Here is a 15,985-nt window from a genome sequence, read left to right on the forward strand (position 1 = left end):
CACTCAGCTTCTATTTAGGGCAGCGTCAAAATTAGCAGCGGGCCAGAGAGGAACACGAGCAATGTGGGAGCTGATCAGGGAGGGGAAAAACCCCTCTCACCTCTCCCCATGTGCCGAGCTGCTAATGAAGCAGTGGCGCAGACCCTCTGAACCACCAACAAGTTGCACCTCAGAAATCAAAGCCTGCTCGGGCTTGAACTGAGGATGAACCGCACCTACCCCAGCTCTGCGTGACCCACATTCCAGGCTAGCGGAGGAAGCAGCTCATTCACACCGAGCCTCGCCCCAGCTTCCCCGCACCACACAGGGTAAACCAGAGCACCCCTGCTCCGTGGGGAAGTTCTGCCCTGCACGGAGCAGCCGCGTTGGTCAGAGCCCCCGGCTCGGGGCTTCCCCCCAGCACAAACCACATACCCCCGGGCACATCCCGCCGGCGACGCGGCGATTCCACCCGTCAGGATCCCTGCTCAGAACATGCCTGGGAGAGGGAAGGATGCTCTGAACCAGCCGGAGCACGTGCAGTGTGGGACAGGGCTGGCTGCATGCCTGGTGCCTCCCGGCGCCGTCGCACCCGGAGGAGCAGCAGGTTGGTGCCTCGGGGCCAGCGCTAGGGCTGCCTCGTGTGGCGCCCGCCAGGGATGTGGGTGCTGCTCCCTCCAGCCAAAGCGCGCCCCAGGCCTGCACCTCTCTAATTAAAATGCCCTGATATGACAAGCACGGAGCACTTGGCTCCCCTCCACTCACAGTCTGTTCCTAGCCCCGAGGAAGGAGCTGTGAGGGCAGATGGATGCGCAATCACACCCTGGAGCCCACCATCTGCTACCGAGCTGTGCTTGCCCAGGGCTTGGCATGTCCAGGATGGTCCAGAGGCTTCCCGAGAGCCGGGGCATCCCTAACGGGCTGAGCAACAGCCCTGTGGTAGCACAGACACAGCCACTGGTCACCACAGGCTCAGGACCCAGAGCCCTGCATGGGACACACACACCTCTCCCCATGTGGGTCAAGGACAAGCAGGGAGCCGCTGCTCCTGCTCCCTCACCTCAGGCAGGACAGGACAGACAATGTCCCAGGAGGTCCCATATGTGGGGATCAGAGCTTTGATCCTTTTTTCCACCTGGACACTGCTGGCTCACTGGAATGCTGTGCAACCTGGCTAAGGACAGCCTGGGAGCAGTGCTCGTGCACCTGAAACAGGCATCCAGGCTTTTGCGTACATTTAGTTCTGTGGATGAGCACACTGCTTGACCTGACAGGATGGATTTGGGATGTATAAAACACATCTGGGGTGCTGGGAAGGCATTGAGAAGCAGGAGGTGATGGGGACCACATTCACTCGGACTCAGGAAAGCCATTAAACAAATGTTGAAGGCCTCATTGCAAGAACTAAACCCAGTTCCCAGCTCCCAACACCTGAAGCCGCAATCCCGCAGGGTTTCCACCCTTGGACACCGCTGCCCACCGGGGTTTCTGCAGAGAAGAGACATTCCTATTTCCAAGCCCCATCCCGGGATCAGCAGAGGACATGTTAATTATTTCCATGCCAGTCCCACATGGTGTTCCCATGCCTGAGGTCCCCAGGGGCCCTGCGGAGCAGGACATGGTGCTCCCTGGCAGGCAGATGAGGGTGATCCTTGTGCCCGGCCCCACACACACGTCCCAGGCCAGATGCAGTAAGTCTTTGGTGGAGCAGGGCAACACCACTGGCACCACAGCTCGGGCTTTCTGCTCCATGGCACTGCTCCAGCTCCCTGTCCCCAGGCTCCCTTTGGCGCTGAGCAGCCCGTACCCACCGCTGGCCCCGGCTGCGCTCCCCCATCACACACCAGCTCCTGCTGCTAGAAATGCCCTCAAGCGAACGGGTCCGGCAATGGTGGCTTCTCTCACAGCTTCCTGCTGCCCTCCCGGGTTCAAAGTCAGCTCAGGCAGAGCCGAGGGCTCCGTGGGAAGCAGCATCAGCCAGGGTGCGATGCAGCTCACCCCACATTCACCGCTGAGCCCCACCAAAAGCCTGTCTGATCACAGGCACGCCACAACACGCTGCTCCCAGGTTGCTCTGGAACAGGGCTCCAGAGGCCCCAAGGACCACAGCAGAGGATTTCTGCACTGGCAGAGCCATGGCACATCCCCCAGTGATTCCTGCCACTGCCACGTGCCAAAAGCACCTGATGTACCATGGGTGAAGTACCTCCTTTGAAGGGAGCTTTGCCCACCAAACCAAACTGCAGATGCTCTCACCAGCTACCTAAAGGTGCAAACCTTGCTCCTCTGACAGATCAGCTTCTCCCCTCACAGCTGGTGTCCCCATGGGGTGCTGGTCTGCCTTGGGTTCCTCTCCTGCCCCAATACAGCAGCAAAGAGCTGTCAAGCTCAAGGATTGCTCCCCCAGCCGAGGGGACGGCACTGCCCTACCTGTGAGCAGGACCTGCCCAGTGGTGATGGACCCCAGTGGGTCTGGCGCAGCAGATACAGTTCAGGAGATGTTGCTTGAAGTCGATCCTGCCCTGGTGTGTGTGCCGGGAACGGGCAAGGTGAGGACAGCAGCAGGATCATGGATAACACACCAGTCCTCACCATCACTCCCCTCCGAGAGCGCTGCCTTGGCATTTAAACGTGTCCACCACGATTCCTCCTCCTCACCTTATTGCAGGAGGAGACAACCTGGAGATGAAGTGACTTGAGCAGGTCCTGCAGTGGCAGAGCTGGAACAGGACCCAGTGGTCGGTCCCCAGGGTCAAGCTCTCGACTGTGGACAGTGCTTGGAAAACATGCCCCTTGTTCTAGCAGGTGCTTATCTGCCCAGACCTGGCAGATATTCATTCCAGCACATCTATGCACCTTGTCTGCCTCCCTCTCTATAAACCAGACACATCACATCTGCTCACCTCCTCTCTTTTGAAGGCAGCCAACCTCAAAACCACCAGGCAGGAGTGGGGCTGTGGTGGTGCTGGTGATTCCAGCGCTGGGAGCGCTTCATCCCAGACTGCTCCACTCCCTGCTTGTCCCCTGCATATGGCTCTTTATCCCTGCATCACCCCAGCACCTCACCCCAGGGGAACCCGCCACAGGGACCAGCACCATCAGCACAGCCACAACCCCAAACCCATCACCTCGCAGGTCCATCAGGCACTGAACTGACATCCCCACCTCACTGCTTCACCTGGGAAAGGCACCAGAGGGGAGGTCTGCAGAGGGGCTCCCGAAAGGCACAGAGGTGCTGGAGGAGAGGAATGGAAGCAAATCCCCGGCCAAAAGCTGCAGCCTGTTTTACCGGGAGGTGTAACGTCTGGAGCACCATCACTGGGCTCGGGAGTGGGGCTCTCCCAGTCCCTGACCACCAACACCTCGGCTGGAGTCTCCCCTCCTTGATGAGACCATCACCTTCACAGTCAGCAAATCTGTTAGACTTGTCCAGTCTTTCCTGAGAAGAGCACTTGCCATTCAATGCCAACCCTTAGGTCCCTCTGAAAGGCAGGGCTGGACGCCCTGTCCTCCCCCAGGAAGCACCGCCAGGCACAGGGAACCACCATCCTCACTCACCACACTCTGCTACAAGACATTGGCAGACCCCGAGCAGCCTGTGCACTGGTGGCATCCACTCCCCAGAAAGTTGACTAAATATTAATGATACAAGTTCAAAATGAAGCTACATGAAAACTTAAAACCCCCCCAAGCACACACAGGCAATACTCAAACCCCGGCCTGAGTAAATCTCTGTGTCTCTCTACCTCCTCCTTTTACTCCCGATGTAGTCTCTCATTGCAGAGGATGGAGGGAAACACAAACCAACCCGAGTTTTACTCACCGACCCAGCAGCCAGCTCCTCCCCGGGCTCCACTTTTACCCGTCCGTGGGCCAGGATGCCCGCAGCTCGCAGGGCAGAGCCTGGCGATGCGCTGCCGCCGCTCGGATGCTCCGGAGCTGCCGCTCCGCTGCTCTGCGAGCGCCGCGGGCTCTGCCCGGCTCCGCTCGGCTGCCGGCGCTGGGATTTATGCGGAGCGCGCAGCCATGTGGGGAACGTCGCCAGCCCCAGTGACCCGCTGGGTGCGGGATGCAGCTTAAAGCGACAGCCCCGCTCCTCCCGGTCCCTGCCGTGCCCCTGCTCGAGGGGTGGGCTCCAGCGCAGCTCCTCGCCCTCACCCCGCTGCCACGAGCCTGGCGGTATTAGATGATGCTCTCAAACACAGAGCGGAGCTACGTGAATATTTAGCTTTCCTTCCACCTCCTCACCTCCTACCCACCACACACACTTTACCTTAAAAATAGATCGGGATCAATTTTCTTAACTACATCTGCAAACACATTCAGCTCTACAGGCACATGCACCACACGGCAAATGCCCTGTGCACAAACAGACACAATAGGATCACTCGGATTTAAAGCATCAAAATACCAAAGGACCATTTTTAACTCCCGATAGTCCTCCTGCTCCTCGTATTATTAGATACATGATTTTTTTTTTTGGTCCTATTGCAAGAGCCAAAGATGCTCAGCCATAAGCATCTCTTAATTTAAATACACCACTGTTTAACAGAGGGAAATTTCTAATTGCCACAAGGTTTTAAATATAGAAAGATGGAAATGCTACACAACAGCCAAAGAGCTGGTCCTACCTCCCATGTGTGAAATGTGAGTTTCTGACATGAAACAGGTCACTGGGAGGAGAAGCAGCGTGCCAAAGGCCACCTGGCAGGGCAGTGGCAAAACAGGGACACAGCCCCGCTGGCACCCTCTGCTCTGTCCACACTGTTCTCTTACACTTCATTCTTATTTTTCATTGCAAAAGTAGGAAATTTCCTTATCCTGAACAAATGCAGCTCTGTGCCTTCCCATGCCAGTAAGCTTATTTCCAGGAGTCACACAGAAATGTGGAACCTGTGTGGGGCCCGAGATCAGGACTCCTGGCTTGGTCTCAGCCCCCAGACCCCTCCTATCCCCAAGAGGCGCTGCAAAGCCTCACTGGGCTTCCCAGCTGGGACCCAAGGGCAAGGCACTGCGGGTGCATAAAGCCTCTCCAGGAGAGCAGCAGGGCTGGGGCAGCCACGATCAGGGAGTGGGGATCCCTCGGTGCCCATGAGGCCGATCTGTCTGGCAGGGAGGGGGTCAGGCTGTGCTCAGGGCAAACACAGGCTCTGAGCAACAAGTGATGAAACACCCTGTGCTGACGAGACACAAGCAGAACTGCAGGGCAATGCAAGATTGAGCCCTCTGGAGCACCAGTGGTGCTGGCCAGGATCTGTCCCATGGGGCAGCCCCATCTGTCGTGTGCCAGAGAAGAAGCCAACTCTCCCTCACACACGACCTTGCAGAATCCTAGTATTAGGACAGAGCAAGCAAAAGGCAATTATTCTGCACCTATTTTGTTCTGGTGCCACAGGCTATGGAAGCGAATTGGCCTAAAACTAAGCTGCTGCCTGGGGAGCTCACGTACTAAACTTCAATTTACCTCTTTTCAAGCACCTCTGCCCTGGAGCCAGGCTGAGAGAGCTGGGCTTGTACAGCCTGGAGAAGAAAAGGCTCCAGGGAGACCTTAGAGCAGCTCCAGTGCCTAAAGGGGCTACAAGAAACCTAGAGAGGGGCTTTGGACAAGGGCCTGTAGGGACAGGACAAGGGGAATGGCTTTAACCTGCCAGAGGGGAGACTGAGATGAGCTCTGAGGCAGAAGCTCTTCCCTGTGAGGGTGCTGAGGCGCTGGCACAGGGTGCCCAGAGAAGCTGTGGCTGCCCCATCCCTGGCAGAGTTCAAGGCCAGGTTGGACACAGGGGCTTGGAGCAACCTGCTCTAGTGGAAGGTGTCCCTGCCCGTGGCAGGGGTTGGGACTGGATGAGCTTTAAGGTCCCTTCAACCCAAACCAGGCTGGGATTCTATGAACCAGAACTGAGACTCTGCCCTCTATGTGTAAAGAGCTGAGTCAACTTCAGACAGCTGTGAGAGGGGACATCTGAAGCAGGTATTGAGGGCGAAATGCAGAAGATAGGTAAAACAGCAGAGCCCACACATGAGGCTGGTACTTGGAACAGCAACAGAAAATGACGTTTTGCATCTGGATTTAGGATGCAGCAAAGGAGAATGAGTGAGACATCCATGATCTCAGAGACACCACCTGCAGCTTCAGATTCCTGTGCTCACACCAGAGAGCTGTGAGCGTGCACCCAAGTGTGCCCTTGGCACCCATGTACCCATCAGTGTGCTTTGTGATCTGCCCAGCCATGGCCCCCAGCAGCCCATGCACCCCCTGCTCACACACAGGACGGGTGCCCTGCGCTTCCCTTCCAGGATGAAATTATCACCCTCACTTGGCCTGTTTTCAAAGATTTTTTTCCCTTTAAACAACTCGCCCACTCATCCCTATAAACGCCGGTGCTAAAAGCTGGTTCTGTTGTTAGGATTTCAAATAACTTGGGGTTTATTGTTTCAAACAAAATCAAAATAACTCACCCACGCTCCCTCCTTCCCTAATACAGTAACTGCTGACCTGTTGGGAACATGCCCCACTGCCACACTGCCTTCAATCCACGTCTTCGGATCGATAGCAGGTGACAGTATCGGCTTTGATTTCGTTTTGGGAGGAGCGTGGCGTGCCTGTGTGGGTGTCTGTCTGAAGTGTTCCTGACACCTCTGCTCCTCGCAGTGCCTCAGAGTGGGTGCTGCCCTGCTCAGATTTGGCTACTTTGAGCAACCACCTCATTAATACCAGATTTTTCTCCAGCTACATGCTAAATCCACCCCGAAATCACAGCTCAGGTGGGCAGCCCTCCCTGCTGAGACCAGGGCATCCACAGCATGGAATTATTTCTGGGTTTTTTTTAGGAGGTGATATATTAGTCAGTGTATTCAGACAGTCCTCAGAGCTACAGCAATACTCTGTAGTTTACGTAGCAACTTTTCCATTTAGGTTTTGACAGCATTCACCACGCCAGGCTGGGTTTCCCTGGCACCATTTAATAGAAACACACAAGCTTAGATCTAGCATCAGAAGCTTAAATTACTAACCAAGGAGACAAGTTAGAAGCATTGTCACATTGTCATTCCAGGTGAGTCTCTCCAGTCTAGGGAAGAAGATGGGCAGCTCTAGAGGTCAATTTGGCCCATCAAAAAACCTGGAGAATCCTTTAAATACCAAAAGTGGGAGTGAACCTGAACTGTTTGCTCAAAACCATTCGGGTCACAGGCAGATGCCAGCAAGCAGGGAGCTCCTGGAGCGTGACCGATGCTCCCCTTGCAGAGCTGTGGTACCTGGCCATGCACTGCAACACACCCCAGCAGCAAAGCACGAGCTTCGAGCTGCAACTCGTCACAGTGATTTGCTCTGCAGTTGGAGGGGGGTGGAAGTAGGACCACGCTCAGCTGTTGAGTCTCAGCTGAGCAGCAGTAATTTGCTAAACCGAAATAACTCCATTGCTTTAAAGGCTATAACCCATATTCTTGATTAATTAGCACAGAAGCCAAGGTTAATATGTAGTGCTCAACTCCCAGTCACCTACTCGATCCACTAGACCGCACCACCACCTCCCCACTTCCAGCCCTACCGAGGAGTAGGAGGTGATGGAGGAGACAGGTGCCTATAAACCCGCTGCCAGCGAATGACACGCTCCTCTTCAGCGATGGAAATGATCCAACGCTCCCCCTGCAGCAGATCTGCCCTCCTCCCCACCACGTACCGCGCTCCGTGCAGCTGAGATTGGAGCCTACTGACAATGTGCTTTGAGAAGGCTCTGCAAAAAAGCCTGCTTGTCTCTGGATTGCCAGAATTGTGCTGCTTTCTTCAAACACACTTTTATTTAGACACCTACTTGCTCTTAGCACAGCGCTGTTTTAAAAGGCAGCTGAGCAGATGCAGCACCTATACCAGGGGTGGTAACGATGGGGTGAAGTTCATCGGATCCACACACACCCATCTCCCTTAGCACCCATACCACCCTAACCTTCATATAAACACCCTTTCGCTGCAGCAAACGCCCAGATCTTAATTATTATTTACTCATATTCCAGAAATTCCTGAAGGCCGCGCTCAAGATCAAGGCTTTGTTATGCAAGACACCCCACAGAACATGAAATCCTGGCCCTGCCAGGGGCAGGGAGGATGCTGGGGCCGGTACCCGTGGCTTTCCCATTTCAGCGATGGTCACACACAGCCCTTCTCAGAAGAGCTTGAACAGGTAAGACAGAAATCACATGCGAAGACAGAAACAGCTTCTCCTATCAGCAAGAAGCAGCTCTTGCCCTGGTTCATGCTGTTTCAAAGGGCAGGATGAAACTACACCCCAGCTGGGGAAGGCAAAGATGGGGAGACTGATTTGCTCCATACGACAGCGCCCAGAGAATGTGAGGATGCAAATGTCTTTAGATACAGGCAAAAATTCCTCCGGGGACTTCCCTGCAATCCCAGGGGAGTTGCCCTCCTGCAGCCCAGCATATTCAGTGGTCTCACTCTTTGCTGGCTCTTGAGGGCTGCACTGACCTGCAGAAGCTGGTTCCTCCCATCCTCTGGCATAATAAGTTCTGCAGGGGAATGCAACTCTTTCTGTGGCACAGACACCACAATCCAGGATGGAGAAGTCAGATCCATGGGATCATTCGGGGCCATTCTCTAATTGCACATCTCCCCAGGAAGCTTCCCCAGCAGCCCCTGCACACGAAGCACTGAGCTGGGCTCAGCTCTGCCCGGTTCAGGCTGCAGTCTTCTGGGGCCACCTGGGGAACAGGAAGGAGCCAGGGGCTCTGAAAAACCATTATTTAGGCTTTTTTAGATTAATTTGTGCTAATTGCCTTGGGAGGCTCAAAAATAGCACTGCTAATGGGAAACATGGAGGCAGGCTGAAGGTGAGGTGTGAGCAGAGACTCGTGATGGCCTCATGAATGCACGTTGTGCCCTGTCTGGTGGGCAGCCAGTGACTGCCAAAAGCAGGGAGAGCTTCTCCTGTCCGGCTGGGATGTGCCTGCACCTCCAACCCCCGCATCCCCCCAACTGCATCACACTCATACAGGGGCAGACATTTTAGCATCAGAGCTCCAAGATACAGCACTTGAACCTTCCTCATTTCAGGCCCTTTGGATTTATGGATTCACATCCTTCTCCCTATCCCTACAACCAGTGCCCTGCCCAGCAGCTGGTAACAGCCGCTATCAAAGATAAGGTACAGACAAAACTGGTCTGATTGTCCAGGCTCCTGCACTGCTACAGGTCTGTCCTTAAATGAAACCCAAAACACACATTTTCCAGGTGCATTTCCCTGTTTTTAAATATAGTTCATACAAAGAGAAGCACAAGTTACTAGTACAGAAAAGATCATCTACATAGACCCACCAAGTAATAGATAAGTGCCCAGCAGAGCTCCAGCACACCAAGACCACGCTCACTTCCCAGCCTCATTCCATGCACAGAGACAGGCTGCATCCACCAGGTGCTCCCGATCCATGCTAGATCCCACCAGCCATGGCTGGGAGCTCAGCCCCTGGTGCTGGCAAGGGCACAGGGCACTGCCGGCACCCCGGTGAAACACAGGCACAGCCACGCTGCCGCTTGCGCTCGCATTTGCCTGAGCAAGAGACAGTCGTGCAAGAAAACCAAACCAACCCCCCAGTCAAGGCCCCTGTGCCATGTCGTGTCATCATAGCTCCAGTGATTTAAGCACACTTATGCTGATTTACATCCAGAGAGAACCAGGACTATGGATTTCTTTTAAGGTCTTCTGGCATGTGAATTATTAAATGTGAGAAGCCAGAACTGTGGACGTATAAAGTGCCACACACAGCAGAGACCCCAGAAGTGAATGAAGAGTTCCAGATTTTGAGAGAAGTCAAACATTTGGAGTTTTATTGCTCTGGGTCTGGCTTCAATTCATCCCTTTTTAGTATTGTTCCCTTTAAAGTGGCAATTTCTAAGAAATGGTGATTGTAACATCTTTTACTGTCTCACACCACTTGATGGCTGACAATTTGCCGGGAGAAAAGGCTGTGCAAGGAGGAAAGCAGACCTCAATTACGGCTTCAAAGTACCAATAACTGAAAACTCAGTTACAGTGAGTCAGGGGAAGAAGAATGTATTTCAGCAGCTTGGTTAGTCAGCTCTAGCCTGGACCACCAGACTAGCCAGTCTGCAGACCTTCTGTTGTAACCTCCATCAATGCTGGGGACCTTGGACAACCAGTTCAGTTTTCACCACCTTCCTAGAGGAGGTTCCTCTGGTAAGAGGCTCCTTCTTACAGTTTTCTAGCTCAAAAACTGGCCTCCACACTTAGCCAGTTATGAATGGAATATGGGGTGTCAGACTTGCTTTCACACATCCCCCTGATCCCCAGCCCAAGGGATCTGAGAAGCACCCAGACCTTAGGGGTCCTTGGTGTAACTGGTGCAAAGCCAAGGGCTTGGAGAGCCATCCTGCACACAGGGCAACCCGTACGTTCTCTTTTCTGCATGTGGTTGATGCACAAGCACAGGCTTGTGTTAAATCCTGCCTCCTATCTCCTTTCCACAGCTTTGATTCACAACCTGACCTCAGTCTGGGAGAAGGAAAAACAAGGGAGAGGCGGGGTGAGGAAAAAGCAGAATGAGGGTGTCCAAGCAACAAGAACATCCCAAAGACAGGAAGATAAGGAATTCAGCTTTAGCTCTGTGACCTTAAGTACTGAAGCACCTCATCGAGGACAAGGCCTAGGGTCTGACACACAGGCACAAAGGCAGCAATACCTCTGCCTTGCTTCTGTTCAGAGCAAAACGTGGGCAGGACACTGCAAGGGCAGCTCTAAGAGCAGAACTATGAAACGTCAAAGCCATTCACAGCACCTTCAGGGACTCTGTAGCAGAGCGGTCACCTTCCCAAAACAGAACCAGCATCATCTGAGTCTCCTTGGTGCTGAGGAGCCTATTGCTCTGAGCAGAGACACCCCTGGGACCTGGCTGCAAAAGCAGCCACTGCCTGTAACCTTCTCCTAAGCAAAACCTGCAGGCAGAAGAGGCGATGGATGGTTCTCAAATCAAGCCAGGCAGCTTGCTGCATCTCACCCAAGGCATGCAAGGCAGAGTCTCTGGACTCCCATTTTGGACCCTGCAGGGGTGATTTTAAGGAATTCTCCTCTGGCCACCCAGACAAGCCAGGCAAAGCCATAGGCTGGCACAACATGGGCTGTTTCTTAGCAGCGGAGCGCAGGGAACCGTGTACAGCCCTTTGAAGGCAGCTGGTCTCTCACAAAACCAAACCTCAAGTCACAGAGTTGCCACCCGCAGAGAGGAGGGGATGCCCAGAGACAGACAAGCTCAGCACCTGGCCCCAATGCTCTGGAGGACCAGGACAGCTCCTGCCTCACCTTTTCCTGCTGGGGATGCTGCTCCCTCGCCACACACTCTCCCATCCCAACCACACCTCGCCAGGACCAGCTTTTCCTCCGTGGGATGCCGAGGAGCCTGGCAGGTAATTCTGGCTTTTATTCCAGCTGTGTATGCCAGCTTCCCTCCCGAACCCGCCCCTCTGCATGGGAAAAGGTAACTCCATGACGGATCATGGTACAATAAGCCTCATGTAACTGCTTGTGCAGCCGCAGCCCCGCACACCGGAGCTGCCCGCTGGGTTCAGCCCCCCAGGCACGATGCTCGCCTGCAGCAGAGCCCGCGAGGCCCGGTGCTGCCATGCCTCCCTCTCACTCACATGCTCTCATTGGATAATTACAGAGAAAACCAAGGCAAATCCCAATTTTAGTGCCATTATAGAACAGAGAGGGGGAATTCATTACCTGGCAGCTGTTAATATTTAAAGAAGAAACTGATAATTTACCTCTGAGGCAATGAATGCAGCAGAGGCAGCGCGAGCCAGAAAACGCTGCTGCCTCCCCCCACCACCTCTGTGCAGTTACTTTGCAGAGGTTTTCTATCTCACTGTTCATTTCCCTGACTCCCATGCTAGCACCGAAGCCCCAGCAAGGAACAGTGTGTGTCAGGGTTCTGCACGGCAAAGCTCACAAGAGTCTTGGCTCTGGTTCTGCTGCTGTACCTCTAGATTTGGGAGAGTGTTCACTAAAATATCTCCTGGCTCATGCAGCATCCGTGCAACCAGCCCATCTGAGTCAGAGTTGTTAAGGAAAAGAAAGGCTCTAGAGCTTAACAAAGAGACTCACACAGACATATGGAAAGAAAGGTCAGAGAATTTAGGATGACTCTGGGGAAGCAACCAGATCACTGGCTGGTTCCAGTGATTCCAGCCCAAAATCCCTGGAATAGCCTCCTGGTACCTGTCAGACTCATGCCATCCAGAAAGTTTTCCAGCACATCCTGCCTCCAAGCTAGGAAATACCTTAGTGCAGCCTCCCTCCCGGGGCTGTGTCTGCCCAAAGCACTACAGAAGGTTCCACAATCTGAACAGGAAGATAAAGCATTTCAAGAACAAGCCACAGCTCAGTGTTTACCTGCTCAGCTCCAACGGGACTGACACCAGCACAGCAGCCTCCAGGTGTCATAGGAACAGGCTTAAATTTAGCAGCAGCTGCCTTCCCTCTCCCTGGCTCCAGCTTCTCCCTTCCTCTCCCCCCCTGCTCTTGGATTCTTTGAGCATGTTTACACCAGAAAGTCTGTCCAACAATAATGGCATAATTACACCCATGCAGCAAACCAAAACACAGAGGCTGTGGGATACAGGAGGGTGTGCATTGCACTGCCCTTGCATTGCAGTAGTTTACACATCAATGAGACAAAGAGGCTGCCTCATCTTGAAGGAGAGGCAAGATGCACACAGCACCCACAGAGCAGCAAAGGCTGCAACCCCCCCATGCTCAAGCTCCTGAGGGACTGCAAGTACCAGCTTCATCTTCTCTGAACCAATACAAGACAGCCAGGGGAAGGATGGTCTGGGGCCAGAGCACAAGCATCTGGGAGGAAGCCCCTGATGCTGTGTTTAACCTTGCACCCCAGCACCCACCCGGCCAGTTCTGCAGTTCACAGGGAAGCCACAGGGGATGGATGAGGGCACCTGAAATCCTCACGCTGCCTGGACAACATATGATGCAGCAGGGACGGGCAGGACCTCCCTGCCCGCTGTGCCACGCTGCCCTCCAGCCCTGCTGCCTGCCCAGTGACACCAGGACGGAGCCAGGCAGAGGGTCAACCACGACCTGACAATCTGCTTGTACATCATGAGGGAGAAACCCATCAGAATTGCTCTGGCAACCTGCCTTTGGGGCGGGGAAGTATGATTTACACAAATTTCCCTTCTTTTATGGTTGTTTCTCACTGTAATCATAAAAAAGGTCTTATAAAAACATTTGTCCTAGGGAATGTTTGGCGATGCAGCATGTTTGCAAATTGTTCAGTGTCTAAATACATCAGCAACCCATCTCTGCAAGTCATCACTGCAATCAAACAGCTCCTCTTTCTCTTGACTATAAATGGTCTTTGCTGAGGACAGGTTTGAAGAGTGAGGAAGCACTCCCTCGAGCTGATGCACTGGGAAGAGGAGAGTCTGTATGAACAGGACCATTTCTAGAGCACAGATCACCAAGGAGGGGAGATGACTGGGTTTGATCCTTACCCTTTTCCATGGTTTTGCTCCAGCTGTTGGATCTTGATGCAATAAACTGCTCTAGTCCTTGAACTCTGGCACATGCACAGTCTCACTGACCTCAGAGACTTTAGCTTGGTGCTGAGCTTAAACTCGAGGCCAGAATTGGGGCAGGTCCCGAGCCCCTCACCACACAGGAATACACAGCCTCTTTCCTCCATGGACCCTGTCCTTTTTCCACCGTGGCTGCTCTTTCTGAGTGCGTGGTGAGGGACACACAACCTGCCTCAAGTGTTAGGAAAATCCCATCCTCCAAGTAACCCTCTAAAACACAATTACCAAGTCAATCGGGAGCTGGAGCGTTATGACCTTCTCCCCAGCAGAGCCGAGAGGTTAAATTTATGAGCAAGCCTCTGATGTCTGCAAGCTTCACGTGGTACAAAACCTTCTGCTTTGATGTTCCTTTTAAAAGAGAGGAAACTCAAGGTGTGCAGTGCACGAGTCCCAGGGAGCACTCGGATCTGGCCACCCACAACTGCAGGCACAGAGACCGAGCTCTAATGCAGCTACTTCTGCCCAGGGCTTGGCTGCAACAGAGAGAAAATGTGACCAAACGCTTCACACCCTCACCAGCTTCTCCCAGACCAAACCCACCTTTGCTCTGCTTGTGGAAAACTAGGTACTCACAGCTCTAAGTATTCCCATGGGAGCTCTAGACCTGACCTCAAAGGTGAGGGGACCCCGCTCTTTCCCATGCCCCAGACCAGGCAGTGCTGGTCCCTCACCTGACGTGGCCACAGGAGGGGTAAGGAAGCCCATCTCTTTGTCCCTCCTGCATGAGCTCTCCATCGTGTGCAACACCAGCATCCTGCACAGCAGCAGCAGGAAGGTCTAGGCCACACGGAGGGACCTGCCAGGGTCCTGGCACGCTTCCTACCTTATGCAGCAGCTGGGCCATGGCTTCTCCCATCCATCCCAGCATCCCCACGGCTCTGCCAACAGGATGAGCCCTTCTCCCAGGGCCCGACAGAGCTGCCAGCAGGGCCAGGCTCCTCTCCATCCCCGAGCTCACTTCGCCTCCTTTTCCCTGTCCCGCCTCCTCCCATGGGGAGTTTCCCAGCAGCTCAGTAATTAGCATCATCACCATCAATGCTAATAACACCACCACAGCTCCTGCTATCCAAAGCTCAAACAGCTTTACAGCCATCATCACGCCTCTGTAACCTCCCCAGGGTAGGCAGGGAAGCAGCATCACCCCGCCACACAGATGGGGAAGAGGGAGGTAAACAAGAGGCAGAGATGGGCAGCGAACCCGGGAGCTCTGACTCAGGCACCGCACCCGCGGGGCCGCCCTGTGCCAGGGACCTGCCGCTGCACAAGGCCCCTCTGGAAGGAGGTCGGTGGCTGTGCTGGCAGCAGGACTCATCCAGGGATTACAACACTCGGCTTGGGGCCTGGGAATCCTGGGATGAGGTTTTTTCCCGGGCATCCCTGCACACAGTCTCAGTTTCCCCCACAAAACGACTGTGGGAGAGCAGCACTCAGCACCATGTGAACAGTCTGAAGTCACACCTTTTGGTGGGACAGCAGCTATTGTGGCATCCCATAAAAACATCTTAGATCAATCATTAGACCTCACCTCTAATTAAGGACTTGCTGTTTACTGATGGATTAAAGAGGATTTTTGCTTTGAGCATTCACAAAATGAGGGATCTGGGGGGATTCTGGTCTCAACAGCCTGACCAGGGAAAGCTTCTCTCCCATCCTGTGTGGGGTTTGCTACATTTGACTACAAAGGTTCCCACGGATGGGAATTACAGTGTTTAAAAAAGCCCACCCACAGTCCCCTACAACAGCCTGACACAGCCCAGGTAGCCCCAACAGACAGGGATAAAAGCAGAACTCAAGGCAAGGGGTTGCTTTGCTTTTGGCAAGACAACATTGAGTTTAAATGTTCTGGCCTATGCTACAAGCTCAAGCTGGTACATCTGTCAGCTGAGCACCAACACAACCAAAATTCACCTGAACTCCCCTCTGCCACTCTGAGCATTCACCTACAGAGAACACAAGCCCTATAGACAAGCTGTGTAACTCTGTGGAGCTACTGGCCTGAAGAAAACCCAATAAACCACTTGTCACTGTCAATTCTATGAGATATGGACAATGGACCATTAGATACCAAATAAGGGGCATTCTTTAAAACACAAGACAGGCACAGTTGCCCTTTTCTTCCAGCACGAGCACTGCAGCGTGCACTGATCTATTCTTTTTGGGCACAAATGGAGATGGTTAGTGTCTGCAAGGAGGCAGATGTCATTTTTTTTCCGCTCACTGCTGCTCCGTGTATCCTGCTGAATTCACCCCACTCTGTTCCAATGCTGTGTGCACCAGGCGTGACTGGGAACTGAACTGAAAACGGATTCTCAGGGCTCAGCTCACAAACGCAGAGCAAGTGGGGAGCTAACACACACACACAGAGAGCGCAAAGTCAGGGCACACAGG

At 53.7% G+C, this 15,985-nt stretch overlaps 1 protein-coding gene across 4 annotated transcripts in view; it reads right to left on the reverse strand.

Moving 5' to 3' along the window:
- The window catches only part of GPSM1 (G protein signaling modulator 1), a 72,983-nt gene that overhangs the window by 5,694 nt on the left and 51,304 nt on the right, over nt 1–15,985 (reverse strand). Inside the window, exon 1 of one of the 4 annotated variants that reach the window (XM_030506930.1) lies at nt 3,803–4,090. The exons of the other annotated variants lie outside the window; for them this stretch is intronic. The gene's annotated coding sequence lies outside the window, so the exon portion shown is untranslated. Of the gene's footprint in view, nt 1–3,802; nt 4,091–15,985 lie in introns of those variants that run through there. 4 annotated transcript variants of the gene reach the window in all.

This window comes from Strigops habroptila, chromosome 15 (assembly GCF_004027225.2).
Source record: "Strigops habroptila isolate Jane chromosome 15, bStrHab1.2.pri, whole genome shotgun sequence".
In the NCBI taxonomy this organism is placed as follows: domain Eukaryota; kingdom Metazoa; phylum Chordata; class Aves; order Psittaciformes; family Psittacidae; genus Strigops; species Strigops habroptila.